Source organism: Populus nigra, chromosome 15 (assembly GCF_951802175.1).
Source record: "Populus nigra chromosome 15, ddPopNigr1.1, whole genome shotgun sequence".
Lineage (NCBI taxonomy): Eukaryota > Viridiplantae > Streptophyta > Magnoliopsida > Malpighiales > Salicaceae > Populus > Populus nigra.
Genome location: NC_084866.1, coordinates 7015545 through 7024410, shown reverse-complemented (window position 1 = coordinate 7024410; position 8866 = coordinate 7015545). Strand labels below are relative to the sequence as shown.

General features: G+C 30.8%; 1 pseudogene; it reads left to right on the top strand.

The window, feature by feature from the left end:
• Window positions 1-2449: 2449 nt before the first annotated feature.
• Window positions 2450-4830, top strand: LOC133674690 (uncharacterized; annotated as a pseudogene).
• The last annotated feature ends 4036 nt before the right edge of the window (window positions 4831-8866 follow it).

Here is an 8866-nt window from a genome sequence, read left to right as displayed (position 1 = left end):
TACCCAACATCCGGCTTTTCTCTATCAATAGCCAATATAACCGGTAATTCCATACAAATTACTCAACATCCGGTTATTCTCTATAATAGCCACTCTAACCAGTAACTCCATACGAACCGGTAATTCCATACGAATTACTCAACATCCGGTTATTCTCTATAATAGCCACTCTAACCAGTAACTCCATACGAACCAGTAATTCATGCTAACCAACCGATAATTCTACACCAACCGGTAATTTCATACTAACCGGTAATTCTATACGAACCGGTAATTCATACTAACCAACCGGTAATTCCATACTAACCGGTAATTCTATACTAACCACCCGACATCCCCATTATAATACCAATAGTTTCTTCTTCTACTTCTTTCATATCAACATGTCATAAACAACTCATAACTAATAATGAAACTTTGAATTTTAAAGAAAGAGATGAATCACCTACCGTCTGCTCGTGATGGCCCAGCTCCTCCTGCCTGATGCCCTGCTCCCGAAACAACTCCTGAATAAATCAAATTGCACTACATTATTATTTCTCCTACGTGCCTAAATTTGAAGCATGTAATATTTTTTTTATTTAATTGGGGTTTACACCAAAATTTTCATTCATTTATCACTTCATTTTCAACATATAGTTTTAATCAATTTTCTTCTTTTAATTCACTTCAAGAATTCTCCCATGAACTATTTCACCGTTTATTTATTCCTTCTTTTCACATTCTCATTATGTTTCTTCACTTGTTCATATTTTGAATACTTGATATAAGATAAAGAACATCATTTCTTAAACATAAAACAATCAAAACTTCATCCCTATATTTCCTCATCCTTAATTACAAGTTCTTTTCTTCAAAATTATTCAATTTCTTTCTTAATTGCTACTTACATTCACTATTTCTATACTATTCTACCTCAATTCCATCATGTTTACTACTTTTCTCAAAACCCCCAAATTCTCATAAGAACCCTAATTTAACAAAAAACAAGAATATAAGAAATTAAATCAAATTTTATTGTCATTGTTTAATAACTTACTCAAATAAACCCAAAAACACTTCATTCAAGTAAGAATCTAAATTTTTCATGCTTACCAAGCTAAGTTCTCCCAACTTTTCTTCTCCTCCTAGTGTGGGCAGCCCTCCTCACCTTTCTTATATCTTCCTTCACTTGATTCTTTCTTAATTTAATGTTCTAAGTCTTTCAATCTTACAAGTTTCAAAGCTCTCTCTCACTTTTTCTTATTTTTCTCTTGATTTCTCACGTTCTTCTCTTATTGTTTTTTTCTTTCCACTTTTTTTGCTGCCCAGTCGGCTGTTCATAATAGAAAAGGGGCTGCCTTGTTTTAGTTTTAATTGCAAATTACCATTTTACCCTTAATGAGCCTTTTTGCTTCCATTTGACAGTCCTTATTCTTTGCTAGTACTACCAAGCTCTGTTCATCCTAAAATTTTAACCAGATTTTATTCAATATATTTTAAGGTTCCTCATAAAATTTCAGCTCAATCTGATGGCCAGATTTAAAATTACGCCCAATAACGTAAGACTAGTCAAATTGTGATTTTTCGTCAAATTTTCTGAATTTCTCAAAAAATATGAAATTCTAACCCAAGCTAAGGCATCATATTAGAAGGCTCCTCGCAAATTTTCAGAATTTTCTGATAACCCGATCGAGAGTTATGAATTTTTTTCTTTTTGTTTTACATGAAACTAGTCAATTTATAATTTTTCGCCTAGAGGTTTTACACTAACACTCTCTTGAAAACAAATTCTAGAACCCTTGACAAGTCTTTTAATATGTTATACTAATCTAATATGTATTATTTTGAGTATAATACAACTCAAAATATCACAATGATGAAATTATATTTTAGTCTCTCCTCTCTACAAAAAAGACAAGACTCATAAGTTATAAATACACTATGAATCCTTCAAACTCAAGGTTCACAATCTCTTCATTCTCAATATTTTCAACATACATATTTTTAGAGTTTCAAGGTCCATCTCTTTAAAATATCATTACACTTTCTCTCTCTCTCTTAAGTTACTGACTTTACCATCAAAGAGTCCCAACGTCCATCAAATGAGACCTTTTACAGGTACTAGCTACTGGTCACATGGCTTATCAAGCACCATCTACTACCACTATAGCTATCGGTAATCTAGCTTACCTAGCACCACCTGCTCCTACCACAACTATTGGTCACCTTGGCATACCAATTATCACCTAATACAAATTACCAATTATCAATCAATCAAGCTGCTAGATACCTAGGTTAGGGAGAATAGATCGGATTACTTGAAATAAAAGACTAATTATTTATCCAACATATCAGCCTTATTCCAAAATATCTTGAATTTTGAAACTCATCAGATATCAAGTCATTTGTAGACCAAAACCATCCTAATATTTCCAACTTTATTCTTGTTGATTTATTTAATTTAATGATGCTAGGAAAAAGAACAAATCTGATGATCAGAAGGTTGTTGGGATTATTGGTTTTGGGCAACTAGGATCGGTTCACGGATGGTAATACTAGTCCAAGCAGGGGTGGAAGCAAAGACTTCTCAATCGGCTGGAGGATGATTTTCTTGCAAATTATTTGATTGTCTATATAGAAAAAGAAATTGTTGAAAGATTCATAATTGATATGATAATCGATGATTTCTATTCTATGAAAGAACGATGAGCACAATTAAAATAAATATGTAAGAATCATTCTATATTATTTTTTGCTTTATTTCAAAGTTTATCAAACATAAATAATGTTTCGTTTTAGCTAATGTTTCTTATATACTTTATATGTTTATATTTGATAGGTATAAAGACCAACAACATTAAAGTGATGGATACATTATGAAGATGAAATTAACTTCATTGCTTTGACTCAATTTGGTATTGCTCCAAACATTTTACCTTATATAAAGGTCATTATATGTTTGTAGTAAGTTACTTGAATAAAACTAAATTATATAGGTTTTGTTTTACAACTCATATATAATAAATTAAAAAATATATTATATCTTATTATATTAATTTTGGCCCCCCTTAACAAATAATCCTAGCTCCGCCCCTGAGTCCAAGAAGTCCATTGGTGGGGTTGGATTAGGTATTGTTGTAGCCTTTCACAAGTCTTTTAATAGTGATGGGGGTATGAAGTTTTGGTTGGGTATGCAAATTATAGATCAAATCCAGTTCTAGTTAATTCTAGTAAAACTTTTGAGAGATTTGATTGTGGTTTCATTTCAAGGAAATACATATAGAGAGCTTCAAGGACTATACATATGTGACAATTTATGGCCCTAATCATTCATTTACTAAGGGTCAGTTTAAAAGTATGGTAAATATTGTTTTTCAAAGTGTTTTTTGTTTGAAAATGCATCAAAATAATATTATTATTTTTTAAGATTTATTTTTTATATTGGCACATTAAAATGATCCAATGACATAAAAAAAAATTATCTGAAGCTAAAGAGATTTAAAAACATGATTCGACCGCAATAACAAACAAAGTCTGATATATTACGATGGAGATAAATGTGGAGAAACATGGCATGATAAAAGATGTGACAACATGGGTTTTACTTCTCTGCTTAGGCAATTACAAGCCAAAGTTGTCAGACATGTTTCAGTATATCCTACTTCAGATTTTCTCAATTAATGTCATTGACGCAAAAAAAAAAAAAACACTCCATCAAAAAGACATTTAGGTCTTTTGTAATTCTAACACACTTTAATAACAGTTTTGAAAAATTGACATATATTAGAAAAGTATTTGGAAAATAACATAGTTTGAACACAATCACTATTGAGAATAGTGGTTATACACAATTTCTATTGAGAATAACGGTTATTTCAAAAGTCATTTCTTAATCAAATTAATTAATAGCCGCAGAAGTCAATCCAATTTGTTATGAATATCTATTGGCCAATAAAAGATGGATCATCGGGGGCACACCAAAGCTTCGTTTTTTACATATCCAGTACTGTTAGAAAAGATCTTAACGAGACGATTCTAACCACACCTTGAAATACCACCAAACATGGTCATGATTTGTTATGGGGGGTTTTTCAGGGTTAATTATGACCTTGTTTAGTGGTCTTTCAAGGTATAGCTAGAATTGTCTCATCAAGATTTTTCTAATGGTACTAACATGTCGAAAACGGATCTCCAACGTGTCCTTGGTGACTTATTTTTTTCTTCACCCATTTCTCTCTCCTGCCACATCACCCTATATCCTAAACTATAAGATCTTGAATCTTATCTTTTAACCATTGGATATTCATAAAATTTTGAGTTGACTTTTGATATAATTAATTATTTTGCAAAAGAGAAAACATCACTACATAACTGCTATAGCAGTTGTGTATAGAATTGAAATTAAAAAACAAGATTGTATTCAACTATTATTTCCAATAATGGTATTATAAAAAAAATACAGTTTTGTTCAAACTATGATATTTTTCAAAATCCTTACCAAACTGTCAATTTTGAAAAAAATGACATTTACATGTACAGCCAAAAATTTTGAAGTCTCTTCTAGTGGATGCTGATATTGTAAAGTGCCTTGAAATTGTTGTTGCATACTTAGCCAAGACTTTTCTTTTAGTTCATTTCAAGACTGGAATACAAACTTGAAATTAACCTGTCTTTTACATGTTTGCAAGGGAGAGAGCATTTTACAGCGTGGAGTGTCGGATGAGTCAAATTACAATAAATGAACGCAAAGAAAAGTGTAGATCAAAAGTTGCAAGATCTGTAGCAGATGTTTCAAGCTCACCTTACATAAGAAGCTCCATCTTCTCAACTAGGATTCTTGCAATTTAGGCTAAACATGCAAGTCCTCACCTGCAGATGGCTACACCCTTACAAATTTACACGGCAATACTTTTACAAATATGACAATTTTACCAGCTCAATGTTTGAATAAAATATACGGAGGCTAAATTTTATGTTGTATTGAGATTTTTGGTGAAGGCAAATTCAATCCTTTTTATACTTGATAGTCTTGCATGCTAAAATAATGATTTAATGTTTGATTCATTGTCTTAAATCCCATTTCATCTCATCATTTTTAGGGTTTTTAAACTTGACCTCCAGATGGAAATCTCGAAATCCTTTTCAGGGTCTAAACTGAACCTTTTAAGTACCTTAGGACAGAGCAACAATTATAAAGTTGGTTGAGAGTGGAGATTTTATTTTGCTGGCTAACTACAATAAAAACAGCAAGATGAATGTCACTATTAGTGAAAGAACGATCCATCCTAGAACTTCAATGAGGCAAGATGGTGACATAATAGAAATCAGTACCAATCAGCGTCCCAATATATCAACTGGTCACAAACCGATGATCGATTCCAAGATTGATGTGCCAAGGTCTTCACAACTACCGCTTTCTGTAGTTATCAAAACTACTTAAGCAGGACCTAGTCAATATAAGGAGAATCCCACATCAATAATAAAAGCCATCATATTTCAAAATACTTTTCTAACATATGTAGAAAAAAAGGGTATGATAGAAGATGTGACAACGTTGGTTTTACTTCTCTGCCTAAGCAATTATAGGCCAAAATTGTTAGAGATGTTTCAGTATATCCTATTTCAGATTTTCTCAGTTCATTTCATTTAAGGAGAAAAAAACTCCATGGAAAAGACATTTGAGTCTTTTGTAATTCTAACACGGTCAAATAAAAGTTTTGAAAAATTGACATATGTTAGAAAAATATTTTGAAAATAACACAATTTAAACACAAGTACTATTAGAAATAGTGGTTGTATACAACTGCTATTGAGAATAACAGTTGTTTCAAAAGTCATTTCTCAATCTAATTAATTAACAGCTATAGAAGTCAATCCAAATTTTTATGAAGATCTTGGCCAAGAAAGAATGGGGTACCGGGGACATTCTAGAGCTCCATTTTTTTATACACTCAATACTGTTAGAAAAATCTTAACGAGACGATTCTAACTACACCTTGAAAGACCGCCAAACATGGTCATGATATGTTAGGGTGGTTTTCCGGGGTTAATTATGACCCCGTTTAGTGGTCTTTCAAGGTGTAGCTAGAATCGTCTCGCTAAGATTTTTCTAACGATACTAAACGTGTCAAAAATGGATCTCCGGTGTGTCCTTAGAGACTTATTTTTTTCTTCCCTCATTTCTCTCTCCTGCCACACCACCTTATCTCCTTAACTATTAGATCTTGAATCTTATCTTTTAGCCACTGGATCTTCATGAAATTTTGAGTTGACTTTTGATATAGTTAATTATTTTGCAAAAGATAAAACATCACTACTAAACCACTATTCTCAATAGCGGTTGTGTATATAATTGATATTTAAAAACATGATTGTATTCAACCGCTATTTTTAATGGTGGTTGTGTAGAAAATTAATATTGAAGAACAAGGTTTTGTTCAAACTATTATATTTTCTAAAATCTTAGTGGGGTTGAATTGGGTTTATTGCATAATAATCCACATTATAAAAAAAGATTAAGAAATTAAGGTTTTGGGGAACAATGATCAATTTTTTCCATCTCTTCAAAACTGAACAAGCAGTACCACTAATAACTGACCATTTATTTACAACCCCCATTATCTATCTTTTATATCCTCACATCCACTAATAGTCACAATTTTATCACAAAAAAATTTTTGAATAATTAATCTGTCATTGGTTGTTTTTTAGGACAAAACACGTGCATATTCCACCACTAGTACTAACAACCTTGATGAATCACGAATCCATGCAAGAAATTGATTTCAATTGTAATTTTGTTGTTTAATTTGAGAGAAATCACAAGTTCTTCAGTGTTTGTCAAAGAGGGATAGTCAAGGAAAGAGAGAGAGAGAGAGAGAGTACCTGAAATGATCTATCAATTTATCGTTTGGTGTCTTTGATTGTTATAATATATATAGGGGTACTATAGTCATTCCATCGTATTTAAAATTTATCTTTGAATTAGGTTGCAAACTGTTATTTTTTAAAATTTGATAGGCAAGTGCAATTTAAACTAAATTATAAGTTGCTAGGGATTATTGTTATTGTTATTATCACTACCCAATCATCTACTCCTCCTCTACTAACATCATCATCACCATAATCACCTTTATTATTTGTACTACGAACAATATTGATGAAATCAAATTTTTTTATTCATCATTTCATTTCATTTTAAAAATGAGCCATTAAAAATTTTAAATTTTATTTCAGTTTCTTATTAGTATTTCATATACATTATTTGAATTAAAATATCATTTTGATTCCTTCATTGAACACTTATTCCTTCATTCTATTTCCAATCTTTTCATCTTGATAACCAAACAACACTTTAATTTTTAATCTTTTTACTAATCACTCCATATATGTGTTGCTCTGATAGATAATCATGTTATCGATCTCTAACTAATTAGTTGGCCAATCATTAGTTCTCTTATCAATTATGCTATGTGTTCTTCATTTGTTTCAGCTTAATCCTGTGGAGGCAGATAGCAACCTCACAAAATCAAATGGAGTTCGAGTTCTTAATATTTTAAACCTTAAAATAGGTAAATCTATCTCACTTAATGCCACATAAAATGATAGCAAGTGAACAAATAAAAGAACAATAAAGTAAATAAAATAGGAAGGTAAAAGAGTGCCTATAAAAGAAAACAAATAAAAGAATATCAAAAGGAGATAGATTGAATAAAATTAAAGATATAAATTGTACATGTGAGGTTGACTATCTTTTTCAATAAATAGATATCCTATTTATATTGCTATAAAGCTCAAATTATATGTTAACTACAATTCCCAACTCCATACAAATTATTCATAATAGATCAGGAGCTTATAATATGAATCATAATACAATTTGTAATGCTTATAACACGTCTCCTTCTTATATATTCTTACTAATTTATAATTCCTACCAGCATAATATACCACATATTGTTATTCAGAGTAAACTTGATCTTCTAGGTAATCACATGAATCTTTATCTCTGTAGTTGATTACCTTTTCATGGTCGATCATGTCTTCTAACACTCCTAAACGACCATGAATTTCAATTTCTTTGGTTGATCGTTTTCTATCTTCTTAAATCAATTTTGAACTCCTCCTAGACATATATTTTTTCATTGTTCACGATTGAGTTCAACCTTTTTTTCCTGTTTGGTTATGAACAATTAATGTTTTTGTATAGTTGACACTTAGATGTTTACTTTGGGTGAAAGCAATGTCCTCTATAATCTTATTTTTAGATTGAATACCCCCTCGGTGTCAAGTTAATAATGGATCGATCAAATAAATTGATCATCTAAAATGTAGATAATAATGAGAATTGTTTACTGAAAATTATTGATCATGCTTTTTTTTTTGTTCAACTCATCAAACTATTAGTGTTTACCTACCACTAATGACATCCAATCATTTTAAACCTTAAAATCCTCTTATAATTGAAGAAGATAAAGATAATGAAACTCTAATTTCAAGGTTAATGACTAGGCCTAGGGTAACTATTTCAATAAAAAAAAATTGTTGCATTTTGATTTGTTTTTCAACTTTTATCTTACCCTATTTTCTTTGTACATTTTTTGTACCAGTTTTTGAGATTTCTCTTCCATCTCTATTTGCCATTATGAAGATGATACTGAAAACTCTTGTTTGTCCTCTCTAACTAAGTTCTTCCCCACCAATAGTATTTGTCATCATTATTACCACTATTATTGATATTAACGATGTCTTATCACTAATAATTATTATTATTGTAGATCATAAGAATGCTCCTTTTTTTTTTGTTCAGCAAAATAGGTCCTTTTCATCACCACGAGATATATTCTTTTATCTTGTTATTGTATCTCCTTATATTTCTAAAGAA